This window comes from Vulpes lagopus, chromosome 4 (genome assembly GCF_018345385.1).
Source record: "Vulpes lagopus strain Blue_001 chromosome 4, ASM1834538v1, whole genome shotgun sequence".
Classification (NCBI taxonomy): Eukaryota; Metazoa; Chordata; class Mammalia; order Carnivora; family Canidae; genus Vulpes; species Vulpes lagopus.
In genome coordinates this window covers 23,780,088-23,799,181 of record NC_054827.1, presented here as the reverse complement: position 1 = coordinate 23,799,181, position 19,094 = coordinate 23,780,088, and positions in this window count along the sequence as shown.

The window sequence follows — 19,094 nt, the reverse complement described above, 5'->3', positions numbered from 1 at the left end:
AGGCTGGGTTTGAAAGTACTTAATGAGACTTCAGAGCCTACGCTCTTATCATTCCTTGAATTCTCCCTGGAATCATTGGTACTTTGTCTTTTAGGGCAGGTTTTGTTTTCTCAAATAACCTTGAAGCATTTTAGAAACAGGATCCATGAAATACTTCCTCTGTAAAATGGGTTTAAATGAAGCTGAAGAGTTGTTACTTAGTTGTAAGAAAACACTGTATCTGCCCTAAAAGACAAAACATAGAAATTATTGTTCAACTGGCCTAAGGTCGTCACTCAGCATTCAATCAGGAAGTCTTTTTTTTTTAAGATTTTTTTTAATTTATGAAACACACACACACACACACACACACAGAGGCAGAGACACAGGTAGAGAGAGAAGCAGGCTCCATGCAGGGAGCCTGATGTGGGACTCGATCCCAGGTCCTCAGGATCACACCCTGGACCAAAGGCAGCGCTAAACCGCTGAGCCACCTGGGCTGCCCCGATCAGGAAGTCTTTAAGAGGAGAATAATCTGAGGTACAGGCTTTGTGGATCACTCATCACAGACAGGGTTGAAGCAGGTGGGTTCTGGACACTTCCAGCTGAAAGAGTGCCTGGATACTGAGCAAGTGAAAGATAACAACCAGATGATAGCTTTACACACTTTATAGGTACACACAGAAAGAAGTTTTTCTTGACTTTTCTCCCCCCAAATGTGTAGGTATTTATATGTTCGCACATGAATATATAAGCATGGAGGAAAAAAGGAGGAAAAAATGTAATATTTGTAACGTGTTATCCTGATTAAGTGGGGGCTCTCCTGAGCAACATGGGGGAAGAAGATAGGGTGAAGCCAAGCAAACCAAAAGGGGGAAAACCCAACTTGAGTGGAAAAATTTAAGAAGATGTAAACTTTGAAACCAATAGCAATAAAAAGAAAGATCTGCATCATCTTTATAGTTTGAGGAAGGTATCAGAGAGTTTTCACGAAGAAGGTAAATGAAGAAAGAAAAGCAGTAATTGACCTGAGCTGAATGGTGACAGATTGTGGTGTATCACACGATGTCCTGTGGACTCCACACACCCCTGTTGGTGCAATTACTGCATTGTACTGTGGTTTGTGGTTTGGTTTATGCAGCTAACACAGCTCCAGGAACCTGTTGACATGAATGAATGGGGGAGGAGGGAAGGAAGGAAGGAAGGAAGGAAGGAAGGAAGGAAGGAAGGAAGGAAGGAAGAAACGACATATTTCACCAGATGAACAGCTCACTGAAGCTAGTGTGGTCACCTAATATGGCCACTTGACTAATTTGACTTCTCAAGAATTTAGCAATTTCATGTACCCAGTTGCTCTAGGGTTCATTTTGTTTGTCTTTTAAAGATTTATTTATTTATTGGGGGTGTGTGCAGAGGGAGAGAATCTTCAAGCAGACGCCTACTGAGCGAGGAGCCCCTTGAGGGGATTGACTTCACAACCCTGAGATCATGACCTGGGCTGAAACCAAGAGTCAGATGCTTAACTGACTGAGCCACCTGGCGCCCCACTCTAGATTTTTTGAATGGGACATTTCTCTATAGATACCATCAGGAAAATAAAATATGGAAAAGCCTCATGGTGAAATAATATTTTATCTTTCTTGGGGGAAGGTTGTTCCAGCTGTTAGCTGTGGGGGTGATAGATGTTCCCATGTACTTACGTAAATCAAGCATATCACACTGTAAAGAGTTGTTGACTTTGAACTGCAAGATTTGGGTTTGAACCTCGGGCTTATCATTTACTAGTTGTATTATTTTTTTGGGCAAGGACCTTGATTTTTCTGAGCCTTGATTTGCTTCCTTGTCTATAAAAAAGGGGGATAAGAGTAACTTATCTTACTGGATTGTGAAGAATAAATGGGATGATGCATGGACAAGGTGCCTGGCACAGAGGCAGCATGAAATAAATGCTGGTATTTCTTGTGAGTATCATTCTTCTTATTTCTACTGGAATCTCGAGTGGGCAGGGTGAGGCCTCCTCTCAACCTCTGGCTAACTCAAGAGGGGAGGAGCAGGGGTCAGGGGTGACTAAGTGGAATTTCCAGGCTGAGAATGTGTGGCCCTGGGATGCTACCCTCCAATCATCTCAGAGGCTGGCAAGGGAAGATGTTCCTGGTGCTAATTAATTGTGTCCTTCTCTCCCTGACATGTAGATGTATGTCTGGAGGTCCTAGATACACACCACATTCATTGTGCAAGATACAGCACACAGGACGACAAGGGACCTTTAGGCAACTAAGAAAAATAGCGTTAAGGGCCAAGTGCTGGGCCCACAGTAGACTGTAGGTGGCAGCAGAAACCCAGGCATGGAGAAAGGAGCCAGCTGGTAAAGCCTTCCTGGAAACTGTCCTATAGTGGGCAGTTGCTTTTTCCTAAAAGCAAGTCCACTACTTGCTTTTAGGAATTTATTAAAAGGACCTGGAAGCTTTTAGTATCCATAACTTTAGTAGATTTGACACACCATTTGATGCTATCTTATCTGTTCTTTAGAGTGAATGAAGATCTCTGAGTTCATTCGTACAAACTCCCCCAAATCTTGCATTTGTGTTTTTTTTTATGTCAAAAAAAAAAAAAAAATCAGAATGTCTTCAGCATTAGGGCATTATAAGGTTGAATTCAACATTTAATGAGATATGGCTTCCAAATTATGGCCTGTGACAGCCATCATGCATCTTATTCTTGGTGGAACAATTTCTCCCCTAAAAAAAAAAAAAGATTTTATTTATTCATGAGAGACACACACACAGAGAGAGAGAGAGAGAGGCAGAGACATAGGCAGTGGGAGAAGCTGGCTCCACACAGGGAGCCTGATGTGGGACTCGATCCCAGGACTCCAAAATCACGCCCTGAGCCAAAGGCAAGACGTTCAACAGCTGAGCCACCGAGGCATCCCAAGTTCTCTCTTTTTATTTTATTTTTATTTATGATAGTCACACACACAGAGAGAGGCAGAGACATAGGCAGAGGGAGAAGCAGGCTCCATGCACCGGGAGCCCGACGTGGGATTCGATCCGGGGCCTCCAGGATTGCGCCCTGGGCCAAAGGCAGGTGCCAAACCGCTGCGCCACCCAGGGATACCAGTTCTCCCTTTTTAAATAGTTTATTTGTTTGTTTTTGAGAGGGAGGGGCAGGAGGAGGGAGAGAGGGACTAAAGCAGACTCCATGCTGAATGTGGAGCCTGACATGGGGCTTGATCTCACGATCCTGGGATCAGACGTGAGCTGAAACCAAGAGTCCCCACTTAACCAACTGTAGCACCCAGGTGCCTTACAAGTTCTCCCTTGTGGAAATAATGCAGACCCTCCGAGGGGTAGACAGAAGACAGGGAGGTCTAAAATGACTTCTCAGCACTTGCAAACCCAGTTGGCTCTCCTTCAATGATTGCTTTGGAATTTCCTTTCATCTGATGTTATCTGGTTTGCATATGTCTGATTTATACTTACCTATCTCTTAATTTTCACATTTCCTGTGAAAATTGTATAGTATGTGTCTTGTAGAGAGCACAGAACTCCATTATTGTTTCTTAACCCAGTCCGAGAGTCCCTATCATCTGATACTGGACTTGAACCCATTCCCATCTCTTCTGGTAGTTTGATTGAGTGCCTTCCTTCTTACTTCATCTTTACCATTTACTATATTTATTGTTCATGCTTTTCTTTTCACATTTCTTCCGGAATAATCCGGACATTCATTTTTTAAATTCTTTTCCCTGCACTCCTTTGTCTCAAGCAGCACACGTTTTACTACATAGCTCTTACATTTTACTTCGTCCTCAAAGTTGGAAGTCCTAATCAGTGGGCTGGAACCACCGTGTTGCCCTGACCTATCAAGATTTGACATCATCCTGGTCCTCCCCGCCAATCATTCCTGACCCCTATATTTTGTTCATAAAATTAAATTTGTACTTGTGGATCCTTTCCCTCTTTTTTTGAAAACAATTTAATGATTAGAAAACCAGAATTAGGGGCACCTGTTTGGCTTAGTCAGTGGAATGTGTGACTCTTGATCTCAGGGTTATGAGTCTGAGTCTCACGCTGAGTATAGAGATCACTGCCCCTAATAAAGCTTAAGGGGCAGCCCCGGTGGCGCGGCGGTTTAGCGCCACCTGCAGCCCAGGGCGTGATCCTGGAGACCCTGGATCAAGTCCCACATCAGGCTCCCGCTCCCCACGTGGAGCCTGCTTCTCCCTCTGCCTGTGTCTCTGCCTCTCTGTCTCTGAGTAAATAAATAAAAATCTTAAGAAAAAGAAAGCTAGCACAAAGAACATCTGCAATACCCTTTGTCAGATTTACCTATTAACGTTTTACCCCAATAATCCTCTATCATTTACTTCCTTGTACACACACACACACACACAGATAATTTTTTAAGATTGATTTTATTTATTTATTTATTTATTTATTTATTTATTTATTTATTTATTTATTTATTTTAGACAGAGAGAAAGAGAGAGAGGCACAGAGACACAGGCAGAGGGAGAAGCAGACCCCATGCCAGGAGCTCAACATGGGACTGGATCCAGGAACTCCAGGATCATGCCCTGGGTCAAAGGCAGGTGCTAAACCCTTGAGCCACCCGGGGATCTCAGATATAATTTTTTTTTGAGGGTAAGTTACGTATATACCCTCATATCTACTCTTATCCCTAAACATTATGTGTGTACTTCCTTTTTTTTTTTTTTAAGATTTTATTTATTTACTCATGAGATACACACACACAGAGAGAGAGGCAGAGACACAGGCAGAGGGAGGAGCAGGCTCCATGCAGGGAGCCTGACATGGGACTCGATCCCGGGTCTCTAGGATCACACCCTGGGCCCAAGGCAGCACTAAACCGCTGAGCCACCCGGGCTGCCCTATATGTGTACTTCCTAAGAAGAGTGATATCCTCTTAAAATTTCCATTGTATAATTATTGGTTTCATACACTTTGTTTTAATATTTTAACTTAGTGTATAGTTAACATTCGTGTTTTGTCAGTTGACCTAATAATGCCTTTTATGGCATTCCCCACCCTCTATCACTGTAGGACCTTGTCTGGGGTTAAGTAGCACATTTGGTTGTGCCTCTTTAGTCTCCTTTAGTCTGGAAATTTCAATAGCTTTTCTTGGTGTTTTATGAAATTCACATTTTTTAAACTGAAGGATAATTAACAGACAAGGTTATATCAGGTTTCAGGTGTACAATATCAAGTGATTCAACAATCCCATACATTACTCAGTACTCTTAATCCCCTTCACCTATTTCACCCATGCCCTCCTCCCTTCTGGCAACCACCAGTTTGTTCTCTGTATTTGAAACCTTTTTGTTTCTTTATCTCTTTTTCCTTTGTTCATTTGGGTTTTTTTCTGTCTTAAGTTCCACATACATAGAAAATTGTATGATATTTGTCTTTCTCTGTCTGACTTATTTCAGTTAACATTATATCCTTTAGGTCCATCCACACTGCTGCAAATGGCAAGGTTTCATTCTTTTTTATGGCTGACTAGTATTCCACTACATATGTATACATTTACCACTTCTTCTTATCCATTTATTTATAGATAGACATTTTTATTGCTTTCATTTCTTGGCTATTATGATTAATTCTGCAATAAACATAGGGTTGCATGTATCTTTTGGAATTAGTGTTTTCATTTTATAATTGAGTGAATACCCAGTAGTGGAATTACTGGATCATAGGGTAGTTCTATTTTTCATTTTTTGAAGAACCTCCATACTGTTTTCCACAGTGGCTGCCTGGTTTGCATTCCCACACAAGTGTTCCTTTCATTCCACATCCTTGCCAACACTTGTTGTTTCTCATGTTGTTGATTTTAGCCATTCTGACAGGTGTGAGGTGATTTCTCCTTGTGGCTTTGATTTATATTTCCCTGATGATGAGTGATGTCGAGCATCTTTTCATGTTTCTGTGGCCATCTGAATGTCTTCTTTGAGAAACATTCACATTTCATAAAAGCAGAGTTTCTATTGACATTGGAAAAATAGAAGGTTGTTTATTTTGTGCTTTTCTGATTATTTCATTATGATTAATTCAGATTATGCATCCTCATCATGTCCTCATCAAGTGAGCTTGTGTTTCCCTTAGTTTATGTCTTCTGTCTTCACAGAATACCTACCTGTTTTCCACTGCTGATATGAATTTTGATCACCTCTGCAGAGTGTTGTCTTATTCTCTGCTCTGTCATTATGGTTTTTGTTTTCTCTTTTGCCGCTAATAAGCAGTTTGGAATGATATACCTTATTACCATGCAGCCATCCTTCTTCTTACCAAAATGCCCCCTAGATTTATCATCCACTGATGACTCCTGGCCGATCCAGTCATTACTTACAATGTTTGCAAAATAGTGATTTTTCCAGCTTTATCACTCCCTGCACATTTACCAGTCAGCTCTTGGCATTCTGCTGTAAACAAGAGGCCTTACTCTATCTAGCTCTATCTCTTTATCTACCTAGCTATTGATCTAATCTATTGGAAATGGGCTGATTGATTTCTATATTATCAATGGTTTGTAATTCAGTACTGTACTTAACTATTTTGGTGCTCAAATTGTGTCATATTTGGCAGTGGGAGTCCTATTTGTATGTCCCTACTTTTGCAATGAGAACTTGGCTCCCAACAATCAGCATGCTTGGTCATTTGCCCCGTCCTTTAGTACAGCTAAAATAGTCTCAGAATTACTTTGTACAGGCTGTGTTAAAACAAACCATTAAAAAGAGTTTGAGATTCATTTTTCCATTCTTCCCCCACCTCAATGGCTTAAAATTGAGGCAATGTAGGCAAAGACTGTGTTTGCTTGGATTCTTTCCTTCTTGGTTCTTGGTTTGTCACTCCTTCCATCTTCTTTCCTTCCCGTACACACATATACAAGAACAATTTGAGCAGAGAGATCTTCTTTTTAAGATTTTATTTATTTATTCATGAGAGACACACAGAAAGAGGCAGAGACATAGGCAGAGGGATAAGTAGGCTCCATATGGGGATCCTGATGTAGAACTAGATCCCAGGGCCCTGGGATCATGACCTGAGCCGAAGGCAGATGCTCAACCCCCTGAGACACCGGGGTGTCCCAGAGCAAAGAGATCTTTAAAAAGTACTGTTGGATTATCATGAAAAGCATAAAGTAAGAACCAATCAGTTCATATTGATATAAATACATGCTTGAAGAAAAAAGGAAAGAATGAAGAGGGAGACACGGCACAACTATATATCATCTGTGCTCCTTTGCATTAGGCTTTATCAATGTAAATGTATACGTTTCACAGGAATGTATACACTTGTCACAATTTTTTTTTGTATTCTTACATGTTTTTCTCTGTCATTAGGTCTTGAAATTGAATTAATTTTTTTCTTTCTTCCTTTCTTTTTTCTTTTTCTTTTTACTTTTTGGAGTATTGTGTGATTTCCTTGGTAATGGAACAAGGGTGATACATTTCTGAATTCTTGAACATCTACAAATCTCCTTCTTCTGCTGTTGCATCTGAATGGTATGTTTCTGTACACAGTTCCCAGATCACAGCCCTGTCTACCAGGAGTCTTGACATGAGACTTCTCTTTGCTGCTAGCCTAGATTCTCTTTTCATGCAAGTACTATTTTCTTTGTCTGAAACATTGTATTTTCATCATTCTCAGGGTTCAGGAATTTTGGTGATATATGGCCAGAGAGAAGTCTGTTCTCATTAAGTTTGCTTGGGAATTGGCAAGTACCTTCTGACAGCAGTTTCTCTTCAGCTTAGGGAAGGTTTCTTCTGTGTTTGTACAAGCATTAATTTCTCTCCATCCAGTGCTTTTTCTCCCTCAGAAACTCTATTATTCACATAATAAATCTCCAGTCGAGGCCCATTCTTATCTCTTCCTTCATATTTTCTATTTCTTTGTATTTTGTTCAGTGGGCTCAGCTCTTTTTTTCCATTTCTTCTCCCAAAATCCCAGGAATGCTCTCAGCAGTGGTCACTGTACTTCTCATGTCTGCTGATTTTCTAAATTCATAAATCCTATTTTGAACTTCTAAAACTCTTCCATTTGCTTCAATGATAGCTCCAAAGCATTATTTTTATGTATTTGTTAAAATGTCACCCTGTCTCGTGTGCTGATTCTACCTCAACAGAAACCCCCTGTTCTTAGCCAGCCTGCCCACCCTTCCTCACTTACCACCTGCTCATGGGCTGGGGAGGCCCCTCAGCCCCCACCAAGGTCAGGCTGTGGAAAACTATGGCAAGTGGTAAACAGGCAGGACATTGTGAATGACATGGCAAATTAGTTTGATAGTGGATGGAGGAGCTTGTTTTGGGAATAGGAAGACAGGTATGTTGGGTGGAAGGGTTCCAGAGAGAGGGAAAGACTCTTGTGGAGGCAGACTGGCAGGGAGGAACAGTTCATTCCCTGTGTGGCTCAGCTCAGATCTGCAGTCTCCCCCCAGAGCCACATGCGGCAAATACACCGAAAAAATCCACTGGGGTCTCTCAGTTGGGCTTTCCCCAGACGGCCTCAGCATCTGCAGTCCATATCCTGAAGCCTCTGTGTCGGAGACGCAAAGCTTTCTGCTTTCCACCAAGCGTGTCCAAAGTCAGTCTCTGCACCTGTCCTCCTCCTGGAGAATTTAATCCTCAGATGCACTCACGAATCCCTTGAGGGACCTATGCACGTCCAGCAGCAGCAGCCTTACTTGGGAGTTAGAAATGCAGGCTCTCACGCTTCACCTCAGATCAACCTGAAAAGGAAGGTGCATAATAACAAGATCCCTGGATAATTTGTCTATATTTTAAAGCATAAAAGAATCCTGCCCTGGGCCACTGCCCCCGGCCGTGGACACCTGCTGGCACCTCATACTCACCTGGGTTGTTGGGTGGCCTTGGAAAGGAGGTGGGAGGTTGGAGGGTCCAGAAATGTATGTACACTTAATCTGACATTCTCTCAGCATTCTGTCCTCAGAGGTTTTCAGGAGTCTTTTTAGATGTTTGTAACGATGTGATTTTCAATTCATAGAATGCTGAAGTTCAGAAAGATCTGGAAGAGAATTGGTCTTCCATCATCCGATTTTTATACATGATGTCCAAAGAGGCTCCAAAGTTTAATAAATGTCATAGAGTGAATAAGCAGCAGGGTAAGGGGAAGAATTCAGGTCTCTTCATCTTAGACCACTGCTTTCTTTCCCCCATTTCACTGCCCAGATCTTCCTGGGTGGTAATTTTTATTGATGTTCTATCAACAAATGAGTATGATCTTCAAATATTAGCAGGCAAACCTAAACCAGAACCAAATCAAGACAACAAAAACCATCACCACCACCACTACCAAAAAAGATAAAAAAGAAAAGGACAAGGATGCCTGGATGGCTCAGCGGTTTAGCGCCTGACATTGGCTCAGGTCATGATCCTGGGGTCCTGGGATCGAGTCCCACATTGAGCTCCCCACAGGGAGCCTGCTTCTCCCTCTGCCTGTGTCTCTGCCTCTCTCTATGTGTCTCTCATGAATAAATAAATAAAATCTTAAAAAAAAAAGAAAAGAAAAGAAATGCCAAAGGAAAGAAATCCAGCAAATGAAACAACATGCCACACTTGCTTTCTCTTAGTCACGATCTTGCAGTATTTAGTCAAAAGAAACAGTGGAAGATAATTTCTGATGCAGCAAGATCTGTATTTAATTGTGTGGAAATACAGGACGGCTTGTGGCCCCGAGGGAGAGCAGCCTGGGGCAGGGACATGAAGGGCTGGCGAGCGGCGCTGGCGCAGAGCACAGTGAGCACAACCGCTGAGAAGGGGCAGGTGTGGCCCCCCCACCCCGGGGCCAGGGCAGGGGTGCGGCCAGGGGGCATCCGGAGGACAGGTGACTGGAGAGGGAGAAGCTCGGAGAATAAATGGAATTATAAGACATGATGAAAACCTGATTGAACCAACAAGGCACCCATTGGTAGGGTACAGAAGAAATTCACGAACGAGTGCTTTTCTGGTTAGAACTTAATATGCAAACAGAACATGCTGGCACAGCCACGGTCCCCAAACATTCGGCTGCGGCTCTGAAGTCTTGCTATATCTGTCCGTTTTGTGGTCCCTGCCTGTAACGATTCCATGCTGACATTTGCCACTATTTTTAAGATAAAGACTTGTAATGCTATACATGAAACACCAGTAAGGTACTTACTATTTTTTCCCTGCTCTTTAACTTCAAGATCTTTTATACTCTCTGTGTTGCAGGTTGAGTGCCCAGGGCATATTCTCTTTGGAGAAATACAGCAAAAGGAGTTAAGATGACTCATGTTTACCAATGAGAATAATATTTGAAATGGCTCTTCAGAAATGGAAAGTGTGATGCTTTGAATCGAAATGATCAGTGACACAGATATGGGCAAGAAACGAAATCAAATGGATCCAGGGAATGGAGACTCCCCCAGCGCCCCCCCACCAAGAAACAAGGTTTTAAAGTCAGTGGTGGAGAAGCAGGTCCTCACCTAGGATAGGACAAGCACAACCGTTTTCAAAATGTGTCGTGTCGCACCAGATTATTTTAGCAATCTGTTAATCAGATGGCCCAGATGGACACCAGCAAGGGAGGCTGGGACAAGGTGATTCTCTGGTATTTAAGCTCCAGCAGATGGGTGCTTCTAGTGGTTCAGCCTGCCACTGCTGCCAAATCAACAGCGAGGAAAATTAACACAGATCTGACTTGCTACAGAAATGATCCTCTGTAGCAGGTTTCTTTCTTCTTTCAAATGCTGCTGAAATTTCACCTCTTTCATGAAATCTTTCTAGGCTAATATCTCTTGGCACATCATCATTCAACATTTATTCCTTTCGGCTGTTTTGAGACTTACATGAACACCCACACAGTTCTCTGCTACCCAGCTTGGCAGACTATAACGTATGGGTGAATCAGCTCACGGAGGCAGATTCACGATGCTTAAACATATATAAGTTAACAAATCCCACCACAGTTGGAAGATAAAATACATGTAACAACCAAATTAATAATTTTAGTATCAATCATTGGTGTAAAGCTTTGTAGCAATTTACCTCATCATTTTATTATTATTGCAATCCTAGTAAGAACTGCAATGGCCAATCTGGCCACAGAATTGGTCGGGAAATGTCTGTGGGGCTGGTGGTGAGTCGTCCGGGCACAGGTGAGCGTCCCAGGCATTCCTACCTGATTGGCTGAGACCAACCCAAAACATTGGTTTAACATCTGCAAGTGGATCAATATAATATATCATATTAGTAGAAAATATGATAAAAATCACATGATCATCTCAATAGACTCCAAAAAAAGCACTTGACAAAATCTAACTCCTTTCATGATAAAAATACTGAACAAACCAGGAATAGAAGGAACTTTCTCAACCTGCTAAAGGGCATCTGTAAAAAAACCCATAATGAACATCTTATATAATGGAGAAACCCTGAATGCTTTTCCTCAAGATTGAGAATGTTGGTGGCTTAAAATTCAAAGTTCCAGGGGAGGTTAATCAGCCAAGTTTGGGTTATGTGCCTGCTGTCTTACCCTCTTGGGGAGGACAGAGAAATAATCTGACCCTGGGCATTGGGGAGAGGCAGGGGCTGGCCTCCCACCAGGATGCCCCCACAGCAGGGAGGAGGTAATTCCACAAGGCAATTCAGGTGCTCTTTAGAAAGAGGCTCAGATCCCAAGTGGCCAAAAAAAAAAAATCAACAAAGTGTCTCTGTATGGTAATATTCGGGTCTACTCACTCCAAGGTCTTTGCCATGTCACCATATTTGGCATATTATTGGTAATTCAAAAGATTTTTTGACATCCTGATTAATTAGGAACATTGATATTATTGAAGAATCTATGGCCAATGGATTTTGAAATAAAGGTTGTCCATCCTTGCCTCCAGACCATTCCTTTCCTGGCAGATTCTGTCTGGTGACTCTACCCTTCTCTTGGGGCCACCAGGAGGGAAGCCAGCAGTATGTGTCTGGTTTCTTACTTCAGTTGCTGGACCACTGCTCCATCTAGCTTGAACTTCTAAAATGGCTACACCTGCAACCCCTTTACTGCCCACTCTGCCCGGTTCCCACTGGATCTCCTCTTTACCTCTTGATGGCTGAACCTGGGTCTCATTTGAATCTTTGTACTCCTACTTGGTGTTCAAAACTTCCTTAAGCTTAGCTCATCAGGCACCTCATGTGCTGGGATCCGCCTGTCTATCCAGCTTCCTAGCCTGCTACCACTTTGTGATAGCCTTCACTACAGCAATTCTGGATGAATGGGAATTTCTTAGACCATGACTCTGCACCTTCATATATTCTCCTCTGTCTGCCTGGAATGTTCTTTACACAGATAACATGTCTTTCAAAAAATTAGCTCAACATCATGACCTCTCTGAAGCCTGCCTTGACTGTGCCTATCCCAGGCCAACCCCTATCTCCTCTTTGCACCCATGACATATCGTGTGTTCCACTGTTAAATTTTTCTGACTGTGCCGCAGTCATTCCTTTGCTGGTCTGTTATCATAGCTGTAAATTGTAGGACATGTATCTTAAATTATTTTGCATCTTTAGTGCTTTGTGCTCCATAAAATTCTTTAAGTGCCTACTGCTTGGAGTCTCACTTCCTAACATTTTTTTTTCTTTAAATCAACCAGAGCTGAAAGGGATGACAGGTTGAAAAAAAAAATGAATCAACTACATTCATAAAACACTTTAGTTTTCATAAAACAAACTGTATTTTCTAGATCTGGTTAGAAGGCTGAGGCATTAAATTAAAAAGTTACAAATAGGGGTGCCTGGATGGCTCAGTTGGTTGGGCGCCTGACTTTGCCTTGGGTCGTGGTCACTGGGTCCTGGGATTGGGCCCCAGGATGGACTCCCTGCTCAGTGGAGAGGCTGCTTCTCTCTCTCCCTCTCCCCCTCCTCCTGCTTGTGCTCTCTCTCTCAAATAAATAAATGAAATCTTTAGGAAAAAAAACTTAACAGCAGAACAATCATTAATAGCAGTTCAACTTGATTCAACATTTATCGCGTATATCCTATAGGCAGGAGACTGGTTACTAAGATACCAGTTCATTTTCACTAGACACTGAATTTCAGGAAAAAAAAGTGAAAATATAAAGTTTCAGAATAACTACATGATAGATCCCAACTATAATAGACTATAGTTCAGCCTTGCAAATTATATAATTCTTCTGTCCTGTTTCCCTTATATGGGTTGAAATTTTGGGGTATAACCATAAATGCAACTCTCCTGTTAAGATATGTATAAAAATAGTAGAACCAGTATAAGATTTTTCTAGGCAGAATTTTGAACATGCCAAAAAAAAAAAAATTACCTGATAGAACTCTAGAGACCCAGGAGTTGAAGCCTAGATTTTTTTTTTTTTTTTAAGATTTTACTTATTTATTCATGAGAGATACACAGAGAGAGGCAGAAACACAGGCAGAGGGAGAAGCAGGCTCCTCACAGGGAGCCTGATGTGGGACTCGATTCTGGGACTCCAGGATCACACCCTGAACTGAAGGCAGATGCAGAACTGCTGAGCCACCCAGGCCTCCCTAGATTTTGGTTTTACATATGGTTCAAATTCAGGATGACATCCATTCATTTCATGACACAGATGGATTAGTCAGGGTTCTCCAAAGAAATAGAACCAATAGGATATGTAAATAGAGACATTGATGTATATATATAGATAAAAGATTTTTTAAAAAAGATTTTATTTATTTATTCATGAGAGACACAGAGAGAAAGGCAGAGACATAGGCAGAGAGAGAAGCAGGGTCCCTGTAGAGAACCTAGTGCGGAACTCGATCCCAGGATGCTGGGTTCACGACTTGAGCCAAAGGCAGATGCTCAACCACTGAGCCACCCAGGTGCTCCATAGATAAGAGATTTATTATGGGAATTGGCTCACATTATTATGGGGGTATATATATACCACCATATGCCATCTGAAAGGTGGAGAGCCAGGAAGTCAGGGATGCTGCTGGGATAAATTCTGGAGAACCAGGAGTTCTGATGTTGGAGTGCAGGAGAAGATGGATGTCTCCAGCTCAAGATGAAAGAGATAATTCACAACCTCCTCTATATTTTTGTTCTTATTGGGGTCCTCAATGGATTGGATGATGCCAGTCCACATTGGTGAGTATAGATCTTCTTTACTCAGATCACTGATTCAAATGCTAGTCTCTTCCAGAAACATCCTCACAGACATGCCCAGAAATAATGTTTTACCAACTACCTGGGCATCACTTAGCATCTCAAGTCAACACAGAAAATTAACTATCACAACTGGTTCAGGTAGCCCGAGTAGATGACTGCAAGGTTTGTCTTGTTGGGCCACACCAAAAGTCAGGCATTTGACCACCAGGTTCTGGAGCATTTGCACTGTGATAGAAGGAAGCTGTCCTCAGCAGGGGACAGAACAGTTGGGTCCTCTCCTTTACAAGTTATTCATCCACGCAACAATAATAGATTCTTCACTTAAATCAAAAATGTGCTAGATGGTGGAGCTCAGAGATGATTAATAAAAGGTTCTTACCTTGAATTTAAAATCTCAGAGTGTTGGGGAACAGAAATGTAAAGAGATAATTACAGAAAAATGTGTAGTAATATGAAAAGTAATGATTAACATGACCCCATAAAAACTTCCTGCCTGTTTAAGAAAGTTTTTCAACATTTTTTTTTTTTTTTTTTTTAGTTTTTCAAGATTTTGAGTAGTGTGCTATTCAGGTAATTTTCAAAATGTCCATTGAAATTAAGGTCTTTATATCTAGAAACATCTATATCTTTTTATTAATATTAATAGGAAATATAATATTCTATTTTAATATTAATAGAAATATTATGTAACATATTATATTTGCCATATATTTTATTTAATATTAATAAAACCTGGTAAATTTTTATAGTTTCAATATATGTTCTATATCTTTATTCTAAGTATTTTATAGATTTTTTTTGTATTTCCATTTCAACTGTTTTTTGCTCTCAGAGAAGATACTGTTATATTGTTTGCACCCATGTCAGCAAATTCTCTTAATAACTTTAGTTTAACTTAGGGTTTATTAAGTTTTCTGGATAGAGCAACATTGGTAAATAAAATCTTTTCTTTCTTTTGTGATACATTTTCTTATACAGCCTATTTTGTTTCCCTGAGATGATGGTCTATGGATACCAGTGGGTCTGCAAGGTCAAAACTACTTTCAAAATAAAATTTGCACTGATGGTAAACAAACAAAAACTAATAATGGGTAATATTGATGTCTCCTTACCATGAATCAAGCTGGTGGCTTGTAAGTATACTAGTGGTCAGTATATTCTTCATTGCTACATACTTACGGTTTTATCTATCTATCTATCTATCTATCTATCTATCTATCTATCTATCATCTATCTATCTATTCACGTATATATTTAAAGATATATATACATATTTAAAGATTTTATCCATTATTTATTTGATAGGGAGAGAGAACAAGGGGAGAAACAAGGGGAGCAGCAGAGGGAGAGGGAGAAGCAGACTCCCTGCCCATCAGGAAGCCCAATGCAGGGCTCCATCCCAGGACCCTAGGATCATGACCTGAACCAAAGGTAGATGCTTAAGTGATGGAGCCACCCAAGTGCCCCATACTTGTAGTTTTAAAATATGTGGTTTTTTTTTTAAGACAAGAATGTGCTTCATGCAGTAAAAATGATTAATTTTTATTAAATCTTAGCCCTGTAGCATATAGGCTTTTAATATTCACTGTTACTAAATACGGAGTTTGCATTAAGCCCTTCTGCTTTGTACCAGAGTTGGAGGAGGGAAAGCACCTGTGCAACCATCTGAGTCACAAGCGTAATGAGCCGCACTTTTCACAGCATACCATTTTTACATGAAAGAAGGACTGACAGACATCTGGTTATTCAGACTTGGGGACTTGGCAGACATGATCCTCAAAAATGAATGGTGCATATGTGTCACTTCAAGGAAAACAACTGACGGTATTTGTTGCCAATGACATAATTTGAGCTTTCGAGGGAAAATTATAATTTTTGGAAACTGGAGTCCACCATCTAAAAGCTTACTAGCTTTCCAACAGTCAAAATCTTTTGTGATGATATCAGTAGCAATGTTAACAAATGTGATTTTTAAAATACTGCATGATAGAAGGTGTTAACATTTGGAGTATCAGCATAACTTAATGAACCCATATTTTCCAAATGATCAATGCATAATGTTACAAAGTCATGTATGGGTGAAAGATCCACTCAAAGTACAAAATAGACTGGCGGATTTTAATAAGAACACCATGAAATACTCATTGATGTGGTTTGGGATTTCACACTGCAATTAACCTTTAAGAAATTACCACTTAAGTTTTGGTCTTAGCGTCTATGCTAATTTCATAGGGCTGACATAACAAACTACCACCAACTGGGTGGCTCAGAAGAGCAGGAATTTATTGTCTCACAGTTCTGGAGGCTAGAAATCTGGAATCAAGGTGTCCCTGCTCTCTCTGTAAGCTCTAGCAGAAAGATCCTGCTGGCCTCTTCCATCATCCAGTAGCTTCAGATGCTCCTTAGCTTGTAGTAGCATAGGTCCTATCTCTGCCTCCACCTTCACATAGCCTTCTCCCTGGGTCTCTTCATGCTGTCTTCCTTCTATATATGTCTGTGCCCATATTTCTCTTTTATAAGGACACCAGTCATATTGGATGGGGGCGCACTCTAATGCCCTCACCTGAACTTGAGTAACTCTGCAGAGATCCTTTTTCCAAATAAGGGTCACATTCTGAGGTACTGGGAGTTAGGATGTCAACATATTTTGGGGGGGGGGCAGAAAACTAAACCAATACACTTTACTAAAAAGGCTATTATTTCTTCAGCCAACGCTTACCTGCGTGAGGCCAGATTTCCTTTATATCCTGCAATCAAAACAACAATAAATCACAATTTACAGGCTCTGGGGATTAGAACGTTACCTTTTCCAGGTGGTGGTGGTGGTGGTGGGACAATATTCTGCTCACCATTGGCTGACAGAGCAGATTGAAAAGGTGAAATGTAGGGGAGGGACCTAGGAGAGGATGACACATGTCACTAAGAATGAGTCAGAACATAACGATTTAAAGACAAATATGATTGTTGCTGAAATTCTTATTTATATCACTTATGTCTGTGGCTTTTTTCAGCTGGTTTGGGTTATGAAGAGCCGACATGACTGTTAGAACAACACAGCTGCGATTTGTATCCATATATAACTTCATCTAGCTGAGCCTGAACCCTGGTCTCCCCCACTGCAATTCCAAGTACTGATCACTAGCTTCAGTGGCTCTCAGTTCCTTCAGTGGGAGAAAACTAGTCTCCTTCCCCAAAACTCTGAGCGGCTCTATTGCATCACTCAACACCAGTAAAGTATCTGAGCAGATTATTGAGATAATCTGGTTCTAAAGCAACAACATTTCAGCAGAAACCAGTATGATATGCTAGGAGGTTTTCGTTACACGTGGAAGGGTCCTTGCAAGGGGCTTATGCAATCGGAGCATAAACGCATTTAAAGAAAACTTCAGAGCATATGGCGTTCTGGTAACTTCAAAGTGTGGTTTGATGGGACCAGCCGTGAACACGAAGAGGAGGTATGATTTAAAAGAAAGCTGTTGGAGTACTGTATTGCAAATAAAATCTAAGAAGGCACTTTGCAATTCAGTTTTCTGTTTCTATCCCCCCCCCCCCCCCCGCGTTTTATTGCTGCCTTGCACTCCCAAACACTGCAGAGGTTGCTTGCCAGTTTTACGTTCCAAATTCCAACTCCTAGGCGTCCTCTCCAAGAATCTGACACTCCCTTCTCCTGGTGTAAAGAAGGAATGTCACCGCTTAGCTAAATAAGGGGATGGGAGGGTGATCTATGTCTTTGGTCATGTGTCACCAAGTCCCAGTTTTTTCCTATCATCTCATCCCCGAGGGGAGCGTTTGTGTAAAATGACGTCCAGATTCTTGCAGTCCTAGAAGTCTGTGCCTCCACAGGGATGATGTTCGGCTCTGGTTGCGACCCCCCGGATCCGGTTAGTGAAAGCTTCCTCCGCGGCAGGGACCCAGACCCACGGGCGGTGTCTCCAGGGCGCTCGCACCCACCCTGTTTGCGGGCCGCCGCCGCGAGCTGTCGGGACCCACGGGGTCGGGGCGGCGAGCGAGGCCTGGCGGAGGAGCCCCGAGGCTCGGTGCTCGGTGCTCGGTGCTCGGTGCTCGGTCGGCAACCGGAGGCCCCAGCGTTAGGAAGTGAGCGCGGAGGCCGCCCCCGGGGCCCCAGCCGACCCTCGGCCGCGCCGCCCGCAGGGCCCGGGCCGTCTACTCCGGGGACTTCGGGGGACCCCTGGCGCGGAGCCGGGGACTCCTCCGGCCGAGCGTGGCTGAGCGCGCCCCGTCGCCCCCCACCTGTCAGCCGCCAGGCCCTGAGCTAGTCGGCGTCCGCGGTCCCACCGCTGGAGGGGAGACCCGCGGGGAGGCGGGCGCCGTGCCCCCCCCCCCCGGCAGCCCGCTGGGTCCCGGGCGGGGCGGCCCCGGAGAGGCCCCCGAGCGGCCCCCGCCCCGCCCCCGCGCCAGGGGTCCCACCGCTCCCCACCGCCCCCCGCCCCGCCCGGGGGCCCCGCCGCTCCGCCCGGACCCCCTCAGCCCCCCACCCCGCCCGGGGCCCCCCGCAGGCTCCCCACCAGCCCCCCACCCGGGGGCCCCACCAGCCCCCTCCCAGCCCCCCGCCCCCCCGGGGCCCCCCGCAGGCTCCCCACCAGCCCCCCACCCGGGGGCCCCACCAGCCCCCTCCCAGCCCCCCCGCCCCCCCGGGGCCCCCTCCCAGCCCCCCGCCCCCCCCGGGGCCCCCCGCAGGCTCCCCAGCAGCCCCCCACCCGGGAGCCCCACCAGCCCCCTCCCAGCCCCCCCACCCCGCCCGGGGCCCCCGCAGGCTCCCCAGCAGCCCCCCCACCGGGAGCCCCACCAGCCCCCTCCCAGCCCCCCACCCCGCCCGGGGCCCCCGCAGGCTCCCCACTGGCCCCCCACCCGGGGGGCCCCACCAGCCCCCTGCCAGCCCCCGCCCCCCGGGGCCCCCCGCAGGCTCCCCACCGGCCCCCCACCCGGGAGCCCCACCAGCCC